We start from the raw sequence: 18,872 nt of genomic DNA, 5'->3' as shown, positions 1-18,872 counted from the left end.
TCGCCCTGTTCTTCTTCTTGCCGAGCGGGCACCCACGTGACATCCATGGACGCATCGTCATCATCAACCGCTTCGCTTGTATCTGACAACTCAGAAAAGGAAGCAGCAGCGGGTACAACATCATCATCATCACACCTTACCTCCATGTGTTTAATGCTGCCTGCCTGAGACATATCCCTGTTATCTACATCCTCTAGCAATAATGGTTGCGCATCACTCATTTCTTCAAACGGGTGTGTAAATAACTCCTCTGACATACCAAGTAAAGCGGCTGTGATGCTAGTTTTGGTGGTGGCGGCAGGCGGGTGAGTGGTATCTTGAGAGGTGCCTGAAGCAAAGCTGGTCGGAGGATGGTGTGTCAAGGTTACGAGCTGATGCTGTACAAGATTGGGTGTCCTGTGTTAGCCAGTCAACTATGTCCTCAGAACTTTTCAAGTTCAGGGTACGTGGCTTCTGAAAACTGGGCATTATTCTAGGGCAAAAGGGAATCACAGCACCACGACCACGACGGCCCCTGCGGGGTGGCCTGCCTCTGCCTGTCATTTTTTGGGGGATTAGTGGTACTATGCGTGCAAGCTACTGTGAGACCAGATGATTGGCAATGTGAACTGTAACAGTTCTGCAGAGCACACACTGTAGGCCTGACACACCCGCTTGAAGACAAGTAACTGCTATTCAATCTATAACAGTGAAAAACTAATTTTGGTTTTAAAAGCACGCTATAGAGACACCAGATATGATTGGCAATGTGCACTGGAACAGTTCTGGAGAGCACACACTGTAGGCCTGACACACCCGCTTGAAGACAAGTAACTGCTATTCAATCTATAACAGTGAAAAACAAATTTTGGTTTTAAAAGCACGCTATAGAGACACCAGATATGATTGGCAATGTGCACTGGAACAGTTCTGGAGAGCACACGCTGAAGGAAGGACTGACAGAGCCGCTTGAAGGACACTGACTGGCTGCTATTAGCTTACACTAGAAACCTCTTTTCTTTGTAAAAGCACGCTATAGAGACACCAGATATGATTGGCAATGTGCACTTGAACAGTTCTGCAGAGCACACACTGTAGGCCTGACACACCCGCTTGAAGACAAGTAACTGCTATTCAATCTATAACAGTGAAAAACAAATTTTGGTTTTAAAAGCACGCTATAGAGACACCAGATATGATTGGCAATGTGCACTGGAACAGTTCTGGAGAGCACACGCTGAAGGAAGGACTGACAGAGCCGCTTGAAGGACACTGACTGGCTGCTATTAGCTTACACTAGAAAAAATTTTTCTTTGTAAAAGCACGCTAAAGAGACACCAGATATGATTGGCAACTGTCAAAGCACGCTGGAACAGGTCTACAGAGCACACGCTGAAGTAGGCCTGACACCCAGACGCTTGCAGACAACTAAATGCTCTTCTATTACAGTGAAAAAAAAATATTTATTTTAAATCTAAAGCTTAAGCTATTGTAAAAACAGATATGAGTGGTGGCACTGGGCAAGAGGGCACAGTATCCACTGTGAACCTCACACAGAAGCTGGCAGGCAGGCAACTGCTCTTCTATTACAGTGCAAACAAAATTTTGGTTGTAAAAGCACGCTATAGAGACACCAGATATGAGTGGCAACTGTCAAAGTACGCTGGCAGGGTTGTGCAGGGCACACGCTGAAGGAAGGCCTGACAGAGCCGCTTGAAGGACACTGACTGGCTGCTATTAGCTTACACTGGAAACCTTTTTTCTTTGTAAAAGCACGCTATAGAGACACCAGATATGAGTGGCAATTGTCAAAGTACGCTGGCAGGGTTGTGCAGGGCACACGCTGAAGGAAGGCCTGACAGAGCCGCTTGAAGGACACTGACTGGCTGCTATTAGCTTACACTGGAAACCTTTTTTCTTTGTAAAAGCACGCTATAGAGACACCAGATATGAGTGGCAATTGTCAAAGTACGCTGGCAGGGTTGTGCAGGGCACACGCTGAAGGAAGGCCTGACAGAGCCGCTTGAAGGACACTGACTGGCTGCTATTAGCTTACACTGGAAACCTTTTTTCTTTGTAAAAGAACGCTAAAGAGACACCAGAGCACACGCTGAAGTAGGCCTGACACCCAGACGCTTGCAGACAACTAACTGCTCTTCTATTACAGTGAAAAAAATGATTTCTTTTAAATCTAAAGCTTAACCTATTGTTAAAACAGATATGAGTGGTGGCACTGACTGTGCAAATGGGCAAGGCATCCAACCTGACACAGAAGCTGGCAGGCAGGCAACTGCTCTTCTATTACAGTGAAAAAAATGATTTCTTTTAAATCTAAAGCTTAACCTATTGTTAAAACAGATATGAGTGGTGGCACTGACTGTGCAAATGGGCAAGGCATCCAACCTGACACAGAAGCTGGCAGGCAGGCAACTGCTCTTCTATTACAGTGAAAAAAAATGATTTCTTTAAAATCTAAAGCTTAAGCTATTGTTAAAACAGATATGAGTGGTGGCACTGACTGTGCAAATGGGCAAGGCATCCAACCTGACACAGAAGCTGGCAGGCAGGCAACTGCTCTTCTATTACAGTGAAAAAAAATGATTTCTTTAAAATCTAAAGCTTAAGCTATTGTTAAAACAGATATGAGTGGTGGCACTGACTGTGCAAATGGGCAAGGCATCCAACCTGACACAGAAGCTGGCAGGCAGGCAACTGCTCTTCTATTACAGTGAAAACTAATTATTTATTTTAAATCTAAAGCTTAACCCATTGTTAAAACAGATATGAGTGGTGGCACTGGGCAAGTAGGCACAGTATCCAATGTGAACCTCACACAGAAGCTGGCAGGCAGGCAACTGCTCTTCTATTACAGTGAAAACAAATTATTTATTTTAAATCTAAAGCTTAACCAATTGTTAAAACAGATATGAGTGGTGGCACTGGGCAAGTAGGCACAGTATCCAATGTGAACCTCACACAGAAGCTGGCAGGCAGGCAACTGCTCTTCTATTACAGTGAAAACAAATTATTTATTTTAAATCTAAAGCTTAACCAATTGTTAAAACAGATATGAGTGGTGGCACTGACTGTGCAAATGGGCAAGGCATCCAACCTGACACAGAAGCTGGCAGGCAGGCAACTGCTCTTCTATTACAGTGAAAAAAAATGATTTCTTTAAAATCTAAAGCTTAAGCTATTGTTAAAACAGATATGAGTGGTGGCACTGACTGTGCAAATGGTCAAGGCATCCAACCTGACACAGAAGCTGGCAGGCAGGCAACTGCTCTTCTATTACAGTGAAAACAAATTATTTATTTTAAATCTAAAGCTTAAGCTATTGTTAAAACAGATATGAGTGGTGGCACTGACTGTGCAAATGGGCAAGGCATCCAACCTGACACAGAAGCTGGCAGGCAGGCAACTGCTCTTCTATTACAGTGAAAACAAATTATTTATTTTAAATCTAAAGCTTAACCAATTGTTAAAACAGATATGAGTGGTGGCACTGGGCAAGTAGGCACAGTATCCAATGTGAACCTCACACAGAAGCTGGCAGGCAGGCACCTGCAATTACATTACACAGGAAAAAAAAAAAAAAAAGCAGCCTGATGTTATAGCCCTAAAAAGGGCTTTTTGGGGTGCTGTCCTTACAGCAGAGATCAGATGAGTCCTTCAGGATTGTAGTGGACACTGAATACCCTAGCCTAGCTATCAATTTCCCTATCTAATCAGCAGCAGCTAAACTTTCCCTCCTCTCACTAAGCATGCAGCTTCAGAATGAATCGAAAATGGATGCTGGGAGGGAGGTTGGAGGGTGTGGAAGGGAGTGCTGCTGATTGGGTGGAATGTGTCTGCTGACCGAGAGGCACAGGGCCAAAGTTTGCCCAATGATGACGAATAGGGGGCGGATCGAACCGCCCATGTGTTCGCCCGCGGCGGCGAACGCGAACACGGTAAGTTCACCGGGAACTGTTCGCCGGCGGACAGTTCGGTACATCACTATATATAGGCAACAGTTTTCCCTACTAACTGACCTCTCAGTTTGACTTGTGAGGGTATTGCCCCAGAATTACAATATTGTTTAAGTACCTCTTAGCTAGTGATAACTGGTTTAAATATAGCTTGTTATCTGGTAGTCAGGGGCGTACCTAGAGCATCTGGCACCCGGGGCGGGTCCTATTAACTATCTCTGTAGTTAAGTGTGTGTGTGTGTGTATATATATATGTGTATATATATACATATATATATATATATACACACACACACACACACACTTAACTACAGAGATACACACACAACCACACACATAAACACAGACATACACAATCACAGACCCACACACATACAATTCAAAAACACACATAATTAGATATACACACGCAAAATCACATACATGCACACATTTAATAATTAAGAGGTCCACCCAGCCTCCCTACCTTGCTCTGGGAGGGCTAGAGTGGATCCTCAGTCCCTGGTAGTCAGTGGTTGCTGCTGGGATCTCTGTGCTCTTCATGCACACGTCCCTTGCACATCCTGTAATATGACGCCGATGCTTGGATGATGTTATGTGCCGACTCACTGCAGGGCGAAGACAGTCAGATACAGTCAGATGTACACAGTTATACGCATATACTGTCAAATACAGCCACATGCACACCATACCAAACACATAGTCACTTGCACACTGTCAATTGCACAGCTGCAGACAGACAGTCACACACACACACAGCTACAGGCAGACAGTCACACACACACAGTCTCACACACACACACACAATTACAGGCAGACTGTAACATAGTTACAGGCAGCACACAGTCACACACACTCAGTGACATGCAGACAGTCCCAGGTAGACAATCACAGGCAGACACTCATACATACAGGCACATGCAGACAGTCACACTCAGTCCCAGGTAAACTGTCACAGGCAGACATTCACACACACACACAGGCACAGGCAGACAGTCACAGACGCAGTCACAGGTAGACAGCCACAGGCAGACATTCACACACACAGTCACAGATAGTCACAGGCAGACATTCACACACACAGTCACAGATAGTCACAGGCAGACATTCACACACACAGTCACAGATAGTCACAGGCAGACATTCACACACACAGTCACAGATAGTCACAGACAGACATTCACACACACAGCCACAGGCAGACATTCACACACAGTCACAGATAGTCACAGGCAGACATTCACACACAGTCACAGATAGTCACAGGCAGACATTCACACACATAGTCACAGGCAGACATTCACACACACAGTCACAGATAGTCACAGGCAGACATTCACGCACACAGCCACAGGCAGACATTCACAGACAGTCACAGATAGTCACAGGCAGACATTCACAGACAGTCACAGGCAGACATTCACACACACACAGTCACAACCAGACATTCACACACAGTCACAGGCAGACATTCACAGACACAGTCACAACCAGACATTCACACACAGTCACAGGCAGACATTCACACACACAGTCACAGACAGTCAAAGGCAGGGATTCACACACACAGACAGTCACAAGCAGTTTCACACACACACACACACTCTCTCTCTCTCACTTACTTACTTGTGGAGGAGTGGAGTCAGTGAGTCCCTGGTGTGTTGGAGTTGGGGGAGCAGGAACTCCTTCCTGCTTCCCCTCAGTGTGCTGCAGTGAAAGGCAGCAAATGGAGGATGGCTGTAGCTCCGCCCCCGCATCCGGTTTGGCTCCGCCCCCAATTCTCTGTGCAGTACTTCTGTACTGCTGAATTCCCAGCCCCTGCGTGTGTGAGCTGTGTGGCTCCCGGCGCCCTGTGCAGCCACAGAGTCACAAGCCTGGCCAGCCCTGGAGGCACCCCCCTACCTGGTGGCACCCGGGGCGGACCGCACCCCGCTTAGTACGCCACTGCTGGTAGTTTCTAGTGTAGAAAATATCAATCTGTTTTCTATCACTTATATCTGTTTAACAAGTGTTGTAGGTGTGAAACAATATTACAAGTGACCGATGTAGTAAATTCAAATCAAAGTTCCGATTGCCCAAAAAAATTCTCGCCCATCTTCTGTGGGTTATTTCATTTTTAAGATGTAGACCCTTTGTATCACACGAGCCATGCACAGGTAGATTGTCTGGCACGTTGTTTTGGTGTTTGGTTTTTAACTTTCTAGTTGTGTCTTTACTCAATATAGAAATGTATATTAATGCTTCTGTATATGAAGCGATCACAATAACACTTATTTTTCACTTTAAAAAAAAAAAGCACGCAAAACAAAAATTGGTAATTAACAATATGACATCTGAAAAGCACATGAAAGGATGCTGTATGATTTAAAAAAAAAAAAAAAAAAGGAACACACTACATGAAGGTCCTGTTCACTAGAGTGTGTAGTCATGAATGTAACCAGTAAAACTTTGTTTTTACAGCCACTGGTTGGCCCATACATATTTTAAAACTTGTTTAATTTTGTTATAGCATGACTTGTAGTCTTGTTTTTAAACTTGTCTATAATACATATTTTTGTATGACACAGTGTGTTTTTTCATTGATTATTGAATTTTAATGGTCTAAGATAATTAACATGTTAACAGGCAAACGTAACCCGAATAATTTGTCTCAGTCTTGCCTTCTTTACTACCTGCACCATAGGCAAAATTTATTTGTCTTTAGACTTTCTTGAGAAGCGGTAACTAGCCAGTGTTGCACACATACACCAGATATGAAGTGCACAACCCAAATGTCCTATTTAGCACCCAGAAAATTAGAATGTTTACAACTGCGCTGCAGGCGTACTATTTGACGCTTCGATTTGACTCTCAGATATGAAGAGCAGGCCCCAAAATTTACTATTTAGCAGATTAGCAGCAAAACAATTAGAATGTTTACAACTGCGCTGTAAGCGCACTATTAGACGCTTCGATTTGACTCTCAGATATGAAGAGCACGCCCAAAATGTACTATTTAGCAGATTAGCACCCAGAAAATAAGAATGTGATGAGAATGGGTGAGAGTAGACAACATGTCCACCTGCCTGGAGGACTATTTAAAGAGTCCGGGGGTGGATGGGAGGTTGCTGTGGTTATACAGCAATAACTACCTAGTCATTCTTATTAAACTCCTCAACTGCTGAGCAATGCAATAGGGAATAAGGAGAGAGCAGAGCTAGGTACCCTTTACTCTTATATTAACCAAAATTCCAGATGGTCCTGAATGACGCAGTATTTGACGTTTCTATTCTCAGATATTTAGTGCACCCCACTAATGTACTTTTTAGTACCCAAAAAAATTTAAGTTTTAAAACTGCAATGTGACAGCAGTATTTGACGCTTCTATTTGATTCTCAGATATGAAGTGCACCCCACTAATGTACTAGTTTGCAGAATTATTTCCTAAGCTGTCCCTCACAGCAGCAGCATCCTCTCCCTACACTAATAAGACCTCATGTTCGTGCGGCGCTACGCGACTCCATCTTATATATAGTGGCTGAGTCACATGCTGCACTGGCCAATCACAGCCATGCCATTAGTAGGCATGGCTGTGATGGCTTCTAAAGGCACACGAGTCAAACGCTTGTTGATTGGCTGCCCTGCAACCTTTCAAAACGCGCCATTTAATCTCCAAACTCCAACCCGAACATACAGTGATATGTCAGTGTTCGGGTCCGGGGTCCAAAAAACGTAATGTTTGGTATGAATCCGAACTGTACAGTCCGGGTTCTCTCAACTCTAATTGTGAACAAGAAACAATGATTATATATTTGCAAGGAGTGTCTCCAAACATCCACACACCCTCATACACCATTTAAGTGTTTAGCAAGTTTCTGACTTAAAAAGTTGTCAGTAGAGGGGGGGCGGAGCCTGGCTGCTGCAGCGACTGGTCGCACGAGCTCGGAGCTCCCTAACAATAAAGCACTATCGGACGATAAACTCGACTTGATTGCACCCACAGTATCTCAGGGGATCCCCCTAGCTAACGAGACCGAGATGGGACGTAAAACCAAGAAGCCCAGGCCTGATAAGCCCAGCCCGGGGCTCACGATCGGGGACCTATGGCGGCAGGCGCATGGAGCCACTGGGCCCAAGATAGCCGCCCTCACCGGAGGCTTTTCTGACTACTCCGAAGATGACTCATTGGGAGCAGAGGAATACCCGCTGGCACCAGAGAGACCCATGCGGAGACCACAGGACATGGATGCGTCCCCTGTGACAAAAGCTGTGAAACATCTCAGCGGACATAGCAACGATCCGCGGGGACCTAAGGGGCCTCACAGGCCGCATCGGGAAACTTGAACTCAACACCACAGAGAACTCTCAGCATCTAAAGTCCCTCCAGCACACAGTGCAGGAACTGCAAAGCCAAAACCAGATATATGAACGCCGGTTTGCCACCCAAGAAGACTCCCGACGCCAAAACAACCTGAAGATACGCGGAGTGGCAGAGGACATACCAGATGAGGAGTTGCCACACTTGGTGAGACGCCTAATTGGGGCCTTACTACAACCCTGACAGGCCAGGTCAGTGGTGATCGAGGGCCAATTCCGCGTACCCAAACCTCTCAGGGCCCCGAACACAGCCTCCAGGGACCTGGTGGTCCGTTTTAGAAGCAGATCCGATAAAGCTGCGGTCCTACTGGCAATCAGGGGTCGCTCACGTCACCTTTTTGAAAATATGCCCCTCACCGTCTATGCCGACCTCTCGGGAAGCACCCTGGCATGGAGGAAGTCGCTCCGGCCCTTCACTGTAATCCTGCAACAGAAAAACATCCGCTACCAATGGAAGCTTTCCCGTACATTGATGGTGCATCAGGGAGACTCTCCACACGCCATTCACAACCTTCACGAGGCTGCCGGAATACTACCATCACTAGGAATGCCTCCAGATGCGCTCAACCGAGACATTCAGTCTGAGACACCGCTCGCTCATGTCTGGGACCCCGCGAACATCCCCCCATTCGTCCCACGATGACGCACCCCTGATTCCTATGCGGCTTCTACCACCTAAAAATTTGATTTTTCAGCACTGAAAATCCTGATTGCACTTCGCTCTACAGTATTTAATGAAACGCTGAAGCCTTGTTGTGAAAAGCTGCTATTTCAACATGTTACTTTACAAACTATATATATGTTTGTTTAATTCACCATCCAGGAGAAGGAATCAAGATCACATTTTGCAAGGTTTTAGATGTTTTTAGAATATGTTGTCTTTGTTATTGTTTATGGAGCAGTTTTCTTAACCTATTAGTTAAGTGTACTCTGGTATGCCATAGGACTATAATTAATATGATTAACTGTTGAGTGCAAAGAGGACTAGCAAAAGCATTTTAAGAGTCTATACAAAACGAGTTACGGGCTATTGTAATACAAGTCTTTGTTCCTTTCTGGTTATGAAGCTTCACGACAATACATAACAATGTAACACAAGAAAAGGTAAAAACGCACACCAAAGGGAAAGTGATAAATTACCTGAAAATATATAATAACAGGTAGTTGTGAGTAGATTTTTTCCTCCCTTATAGGTGAAGAGAATATTCGAAGGTGCGTGGTGTACATTTCCTATACAGAAAATACATGACAAAACATAGTGTAATCTGTATATAACACAATAAAAAGGAAATTAATGAGCTGAAACCACTCACACTTTCTTGAGCCGCTTAAAAGTGGGCTCAGAACTTATATCGCTTATATGTCACGTCTCAAGGACAATAGAAGACTCTTCACCCTTTCAGATGGATCCAATTGTAGTAACAGTCCTTCGATGAAAATTGGAGTCAGGAGTAAAAGATGTACAAACAAAAAGTTTTATTATACATAAAATAAATAAAAAAGATGCACAACGCGTTTCAACCATTTGCATATGGTCTTCCTCAGGTGCTGTTCAGTATAACACTGCAAACAATATCGTTTTTATATGTATCAGTATGGTTAACATAATTGAATGATTTGCAACATATGTGGCAAAGTTTACACCCATATCCTTATATGGTCCGGACCGGATGTGTACTGCCACCTCCAATATGGCCACACAACCGGTCCGGACATTTCCGGTATAAAAACATTCCCTCCAAGATACATACATAATGAAAACATAAATAACATATAAACTCAAAATTTATCACCATTTTCCGAGATAAACCATACGGGATAGTCTGCCCGCAAAGTATCTCGGTAGGTGGGGAGGCAGAGAATACGCTCGGTCCGTCCGTTGCGTCACTTCCTGTGACGTGTGTGCTCAGTCCGTCGCGTCACTTCCGGTTTCGCCGTGTATACTTCCCATAATTCATTTAGAGTTCTAGTAAGTCCCTCATGATGCCGCAGGAGCCATTTTATAAATGGTCATAGTCATTTCAAAAAGTAGTAAAGAAAGAAAGAAAGTAATAAAACACAAAAAAATATATTAAGAATTGGAATACATGCGATATAGTTAAAGTGCACAATGGAAATAGAATAGTAATAAAAATAATATCCACTATCTATTCCATATAAGCCCAGCATATTAAACTTAATACAATCAATAAGAATGACATTCATAGATCTACATTCCTTATCCACATAAATAAATTGATCATAAAAGATAATAAGAAAGAATATAAAATAAATCTTATAAAATGAGATTTCAAATCCATACATAAAAAAAACTCTTAAAAGATATATATAATAAAAAAATTCCATTTTATAAAATTTTGTTAATTTCAAAGTCGATGTTAAGTCCTTTTGGAATTAAGGTGCGTAGTTCAAAGATCCATTTGGATTCTTTTAGACTAAGCATCTTTGAAACGTCACCTCCTCTCCAATTTTTAATCACTTTTTCTATTGCACAAAAATTAAGAGATTTAGGATCCGAGTTATGATGTTGGGAAAAATGTCTAGACACACTATGATTAGGAAAATTATTTTTAATATTTCTAAGATGTTCGCTAATTCTTATTTTTAACTGCCGTGATGTCTTCCCAACATACTGAAAACCGCAAGAACAGTTTAAAAGATAAATGACATTAGTAGAGTGGCATGTGACTAAAGATTTAATATTATATTTCTTATTGGCGACAGTAGAAAAAAAATACTTACGTTTTTTTAGGGGTCTTCATGGTGTTACAACAAGCCTGACACATACCACAGCGAAAAAAAACCTTCTGTTCCTGTGTCCAGTTTGTTAAAAAGTTTTTAGGGGCTTCTGTTTTGATAAAACTAGAGGTAAGAGTTTGTTTGAGGTTCTTAGCCCCTCTAAATATAAATTTAGGTCTATTGCCCATGTATTGTTGGATGTCCTCCTCTTGGTGAAGAATGTGCCAATTTTTTTGGATGATGCTTTTAACAGCACCAATATTACTTGAAAAATTAAAAATAAGAGGAATCATTATTCTGGTCATTATTCTTCTCAGTATCCTCTGTTTATACTGTAATAAAAGCGATCTATCCATATTCGCAACTTGATTGATTTTGTCTTCTAATTCGTCTTCGTCATATCCTTTGTCTAAAAATTGTTTCTTAAGAGTGGTGGCTTGAATAGTATAATCCTCATCCCTAGTGCAATTTCTACGTATCCTTAAAAACTGTCCCTTCGGTATGTTGGTTAACCATGGGCGATGGTGACAACTTTCCAATTCAATAAAACTATTTACATCGACTTGTTTAAAAAAAAAAAGTTTGTCATTAAAACATTGTCTTGAATAAAAATATTTAAGTCTAAAAAATCCACATAGTTTCTGTTCACATTCTTGGTAAGTATTATGCCCCAGTCATTATGATTTAAATGAGTAAAAAACTGAAGGAAGGTTTCTTCAGTCCCTTTCCACACAATAAAGATATCATCAATATATCTCCTGTAAAGGACCAAGTTTGCGCCGTAGTCATGCCCCTGGTAAACAAAAACATAACAATGACAGGCAGAATTTAGTTTCTTGGGGAGAAGTTAATAGAATAATGCTTAGAAACGGTCTTCAAAAGCAAAAAACATGCTTACAGTAAAAGTTCATTGTGACTAATAGTATATGGAGAAAAACGTTCATTACAAGTATGTGTTTATCACAATGTTTGATTTAGTATTGATTTTTTTTATTATAAAAAATATTTTTTTGTTACGTGTATTTAAGTTGCATATGTAAGTATTATTTTATGGTGTATATAAAATATATAAAAGTGCAGATTCCTATTGGATTCTGCACTTCTTGTAAAATGACAAAAAGATGACCCTTAATACATGGAAGCTAAAGTGCTTTGGGGGTCCAGAGAGTCCCTTTACAATGAGTTAATATTTTGAAAAATATTATATGTTTGTATAATATATAGATATACTAGACCACCCGCTATCGCACAACACCAGGGGGACAGACACTATCATACAAGAACCGGCTCTACAGCACACACAATCGATACGAACCCATGCCACGAAACACAGCACGGATTCCACCAAAGTAGCACGGCCCCAGCGCAAGACAATACACTACAGACCATCAAGCTCCAGGCCCAAACACTAGGCTACCTATGCTCATACCGACAACTAGTACCCCCACACCAGCTATATTCCCACTGCGCTACAGCTATGTGCCATGAGAATGTTTCTCTTTTAATGTTTTACTGTTGTATGCCAAACGGTTACCAACTTTATTGATGCTACGGCTATTCCTAGCTTATTCCAACTTATAAACAAAAATGTGCACTTCTCTGCAATGTCACTGTGATAACCCTGATGCTCAGTTTATGCGTGCTGTTGTGGCACCTGATATATGCCTGTAACCACCTTTGCACAGAAAAATAAAGAATTGAAAAAAAAAAGTTGTCAGTAGAGATGTAAAGCTAAACTCCATGAAGGTTTTTTTTTTACCCCTTAGTAACCAGACCGTTTTTCAATGTTCTTACCATTAAGGACCAGGGCTGTGTTTACATTTCTGGAATGTTTGTGTTCAGCTGTAGTTTTCCTCTTACTTATTTACTGTACCCACACATTATATCTATGCCAGATCTAAAAAAAAAAAAATAGTTTTTGACACACATAGCAATTTAAGAATACATGTACTGAGAACTTTAAATGTTACTACCAAAGAACACTGTGTTCAGCAACATCTCCTGAGTATAGTGATACCACCCATGTATAGGTGTGACGGGTTCTCTGTGCGCATTCCAGTTTTCCAACTTGGAATTTTCACAGATGGTCATCATGCACCCATGTCCTATTTGGGACATTTTTAAAGCGGACCAATGTAATTTACCCCCATCAAACTGTATATTTTTCAAAAGTAGACACCCTAGGTTATTTTAAATGGTGTTATTTTAACACTTTCCATGCACTCATTTTACCACCAGTCTTTGCCAAACTTTTGGGTAGTCATTTTTTTTGTGTTATTTTTCTCTCACATTGTACTTTAGGCATGGATCTGTTCCTGTTATGTTACTGACAAATAGTGTTCAACATCTGAGTACAACAGTGCCCCCTGTTTACAGGTTTTATGGGTTAAAACCCCTTCAGTGACTTACCTGAATCCAGCGCATATGTCCCTCGGTGACCCCCAGTGGTGTATCTTAGTTTTGTGCTGCCCTAGGCGAGACTAATATCGGGCACCCCCTAATCCCCTTCCTGTTAAGAACCACCCCTTCTGTTGTAAACCCCACTCCTTTCCCTTTAGACTCCACCCTTTCCTGTTAGAGCTTCACATATTTCTTTCTGTATTTAAAAGTGAATAACGGCAGCCAATATTTTGTTTTTTGTGTACCATTTCACATGTTGCATCTATTATTTTAAGCGATAATCGTTACATATAATATAAAGTGTAAATTCAACTACTTTACAAAGATCAGTCATCCAGGTCAACTATACTATATTGATCACATACACTCAAATTGTTTGATTTAGCACGTGGTCAGTCCACATGAGCAGTAACAGCACATCAAGGCTTCAACAGCTGTTACTGGACATGCATACAACATTTGTGTCATTCATACAAGACAATGCCACTGTACATATCAACACATCCAGTCTTTTATACTACTTTTAGCCATAGCACAGAATATCACACACCATTTACTTACATCAATTCATCATAATAACTTACATAACTTGAATTAAATATATTAAACTGAAATGCAACTTGTTGAATTCAACAAATAGAACTGTAAACATTTCTAACTTAAATAAGTGCAAACTGTTGAATATTGGACTATTAGATCTAAATCATACTTGTAAATTAAAGTGTCTTTTGCCGAACTCTGTGTGCTAAAGCTGTTGATAAGCTCATCATAGTACAAAGATTTTGTGAGCTCAGTCTCTATTGCCAACACTGCGAGGGAGTTCAATCTTTCCTCTCCCATTCTGGCTCAGCTGAACAGTTAGTTGCTGCAGTACACAAAAAACATTCTGAGAGAAATGTCCACATTTAAATAAATGCTCTCTTATCCTTTGGGCCATCGCCAGAACAGAGGTATCTTCTGCACAAGAACTTATGAGGTATGAACGAAAGTGGAGGCACTCATCAACAAAACACTCCTGTTTCAAGTCTTTGCTGTAAGAAGAACAAAGGTTATTTGCATGCTGTGATATTGCTGATTGCTGTTTTTGATAGATCAGTAATGAATTTAAGCTTTCCAAAGAGAGTCATATGCCGTGTTCCTTCTCATAAGTTCAGCAACAAAGTTGTCACAAATAACAAAGTGTGTTAATGCGAAAATTTTCTTGGGCTTCCTCTGCCTGTTTCTTGCTGGAAGTTGCTGAACTTTTCCTTGAGTGTACACCTTTCCTCTTAGTCTCATAATTCTTCACAGCTCATTTTTACATTGCAGCAGCTTCGAAAGTCAGGAATATGTCTCTGGTTTCTCTAACAAACTGGATCAGTGACTCATACAGCTCCCCTACAATTGCAACATCAATGCCAATGCCATGGATTGTTTTGCTAAATGCACCACATCTTTCCAGGTTAGTACCCCACAAACCACTCATAAGTGCAGTCTCCATACGTTGTATTTTATTCAGAAGACCTTTTGCTTCCTTGCATGTTCCTGGTGCCTCTGCAGTATTTTCCTTAATTTTTGTTAAATATTGGATTACTTGAGTCCAATTTCGATTCAAGCTTCGACAAGCATCTTCCCTGGCTGACCCCCGTGTGTCAAAAAATTGTAAAGGTATTGTAGGAGACAAAAGAATGAACATGCTTCAGGACAACTTTCAAAAGTATGCTTCCCTACTAGATTTAAAAAGTATGCAGACCATGAAATATACACAGCACGTGGGTTTCTTTCCAGAATTCTGGCTTGTAATCCTCTATAATGGCCAGATATATTGCTTGCATTGTCATATGATTGACCACGACAGTTGGCAATATCAAGATCATATGACTTAAGAGTGGTGAGGACCACTTCAGCCAGTTGTTCTGATTTATGTGCAGGATTTGGAATAAAACGTAGAAAGCACTCAACCGGTAAGCCATCTTCCTTGACATACCTTAAGATAAGTGCCAGCTGATTCATGTGGGAGCTATCAGGTATTGACTTATAAAATACAAGTTTTGGGAATAAGGGGTTTGTTCTTACATATCAATATATCTAACAGCACATTTAACCTTTACTGTGCATATTACAGCAACTTTAACCCTTACTGTGCAACTTACACCAATTTTAACCCATTCTGTGCATCTTACAGCACATATGGGGTAACATGAAGACATTCATGTTAAATTTTAATTACTCACCCACTCTACAATGCCAGGTCAGCACAGAAAGACACAAAAGACTGCAGCTTTTCCCAGTTTCTCCCTGTCACTGGCTCGCTGAGCTTCACAATGCAGACAGAATGCCTCCACTTCTCCACACACCGCACATGCTGCGCCAGGCTAAAATGGACGGAGTCCCTGAGTTTCCAAATGCAGCCCTAAGTATTATTGTAGATATAGAAAAGAATATAATAGGCGCTCACTCCAATAAAAAGTCATTAGTAGGCAGCGGTAACCAATACAAGGGTTCCCAACCTTGTGAAAAGAAGAATGCAAACAAAAAGGAAAGAGGAACCGCGCCCCAGATAATAATTAATAAAATATACGTTCATAAAAAATATTGTATAAACGATTCACATAAAACCTCAGAAATAAAAACGGAGAGAAAATATAGTGCAATATTGTTTGGTGGTTGGATAAAATAATGCAGTGAATTAGAGTAATATACACTCACATTTGGTAGAGCTATCCAGGAGCTCTACCGTAATTCGCTTGGACGGAACAATCCCCGTCTAAGGATCTATATCGAAGCGGATGACTCCAATATTCCAATAACGGTGGCAATAAGGAAGGAATATAAAAAGAAAACTCCAATAGTGTAGTATATTCTAGTTAAAATAAATAGAAATACAATAGAAAATGTGGTACTCACATTTACTAGAGCAGAAACTTGCTCTAGTATAATCAGCTTGGGTGGTATAATCCCCACCGAAGGATGTAGTAACCAGGAAGTGAAATAGTAAATAGGTAAATATAGCTTTAAAATATATTTAATGACAAATATATTAAACAAAATGGCTATATATAAAAAGAAAGTCCCACTTTACACGTTTCGCCCATCAGGCTTCTTAGGAAGTGTGAGAGAGTCTTTAAAAGATGTCCTTTATATAGGTAATATACTTATGAGCAATAACTTCCTGGTGTGTTCAATATCCTGTGATCGCTTGTGGAACGCACGCGTCGTACCGGAAGTGACGCGGCGTAACTACATGAAGTAATACTGTGTGTTCCAGCTTGGAACGCATCAGTGGCTATTTTGGGACCGTATGCGTTCCATTTCGCAAATGCCGCTCAGCAGTATGGTCATAAGAACAGTAGTATTTCAACAGTAAACATATCTTGTGAATACATATCATCAATGTCCTTCTTTGATGGTTAATTAAAGGGCACATTTTTTTCTCGGCGTCCATATAAAATGACGTCATTGAGTCTTCCTATGTGTACTAAGACTCAGCCAGCAGTGTGTTTCAGCCATGTTGGTGAAGTGCACAGTGTGGGAAAAGACATAAAAAGACATAAAAACTAGATCAATATTGATCAATACATATTAATATATTTTTGTATACACAAATCTTTTTTAATAAATAGTATATGCAAAATATGAAGTAAAATGTAAAAAGAAATGCAATAAAAGACGTTAAAAAATGAATAAAGCTATACAGAAAACACTTTAGAAGCTTAAATGAAGATATGTAACTAGACATAAAATTACATATAGTAAAAAAAGGGAAATGTACATATTGCCTTGGCATTAGTATAAAAAAATATATATAGAAAAATGAATAGCGTAAATATCGGAATGATCATGGGTTAGAGATGGAATGGGGGTCGATATGTAATAGAAATAACAACATTGATATTTATTAATTGTTATAAAATTGTATAATTACAAAAGAAGAGAAGATATTCTATAAAAATTATAAAAAAATAAATATAAATTTTTTTTGTAAGAAATGATAAAAAATTGAACAGATCGAATTCTATATTCAATCCATTAGGATATAGAGTATCTATATGATAAACCCATTCCATCTCTATACGTCCTATTTTCTTAATGTGATCACCTCCTCTCCAGTGGTTCTTAACAGTGGCAATCCCCATAAAGATGAGATCCTTAGGATCATTGTTGTGGGTGCAAAAAGCAGCTGAAATCCTAAGGCTTTTGTACATCAGAGTTATTCGGAAGCCGAATTCACGCTTCATGGTGTTATACAAAGGGTGCATTCGACTTCTCGCAGGAGGTCGGTTTGCTCTCCATGGCAACTGTCCATTAAGGAGCAGGCAGGGACAGAGAGCGGCCAGTAAGTTACGAGGGGGCGTCAGATTGATAGTTTAAAAACAAAAAAATTATTACAAAAAGCAGCTGAAAACCTGAAATATGTATCTCACAAGGCATTGTGCCGCCCCATTGGAAAGTGCCGCTCAAGGCAAATTCCTTGTTTGCCTTGTGATAGGTACACCCCTGTCCTCCCCCTCCGACATCAGCCGACAGGGGGACCTAATGCGCATGTGCAGCAATGGCCGCATGCAAGCATTAGACCTCCCCATAGGAAAGCATTATTCAGTGCTTTCCTATGGGGATTCATGCGACGCTGGAGGTCCTCATGCATTGCGTGAGGACGTCCAGCGTCGTTTAAAACACTTTTCGTGTTCTAAGAATACAGAAGTCCCTCTAGTGGACTGGAGGAGAACCTAACCCTGCAAGGTAACTATTGCTGTTTATAAAAACTCCAGCAGCGTTCAGCAGTTCTGCAATATTTGTGGAGGTATCAGGTCAGCTTGGTGTGCCAGGGTTGTAATTGGAGGTGCTTGCTGCGTTTAATTGTGGTAGGTGAGGTGCCACGATGTCTAGTTGAGAGGAGAGAGTGGAGTTGTTGAGGGAGATTGCAGAGTCAAGTGTGTTTCCTTCTGTATGAGTTGCTGAATTAGACCACTGTGTGAGTCCAAGGGAGGAGGTAACAGAGCAAACGTGAGGCATCAGGGCAATTGGGGTTGTTGATTGGAATATTCAAGTCTCAAAGAATGAGGGAAGGCGTGCTAGAGGAGAGGAAATGGGGTAGTCAGTAAGAAGTGGGTTTAAATAGGCAGATAGTGTGAACTTCAAAGAAAGGAAAAGATAGGGCAGGGAAAATTGGTTGAAGAGTACATTGAGGAGAGAGAAGGATGCCTACACCATCTCCTTTACAGTTGTTTGGTCTGGTAGTGTGGGAGAATTGTAGCCCACCGAAACATAAGGAAGCAGCCACTGGACAGCCAGGTCTCAGTGAGTGCAAGTAATGTGAAAGAATTTGAGATGAAGAGGTCGTGTATGGCTGTTGATTTCATATTGCTGCAGATGAAGCGGGCGTTGCAATGTAATGAGAATTTTTATGAATGATTTATCCGACATTATACATCAATAGTATGTTAGAAC

Source organism: Pelobates fuscus, chromosome 2 (genome assembly GCF_036172605.1).
Source record: "Pelobates fuscus isolate aPelFus1 chromosome 2, aPelFus1.pri, whole genome shotgun sequence".
Classification (NCBI taxonomy): domain Eukaryota; kingdom Metazoa; phylum Chordata; class Amphibia; order Anura; family Pelobatidae; genus Pelobates; species Pelobates fuscus.
The sequence above is the reverse complement of the archived record's forward strand: the minus strand, read 5'-3'. Positions refer to the sequence as shown.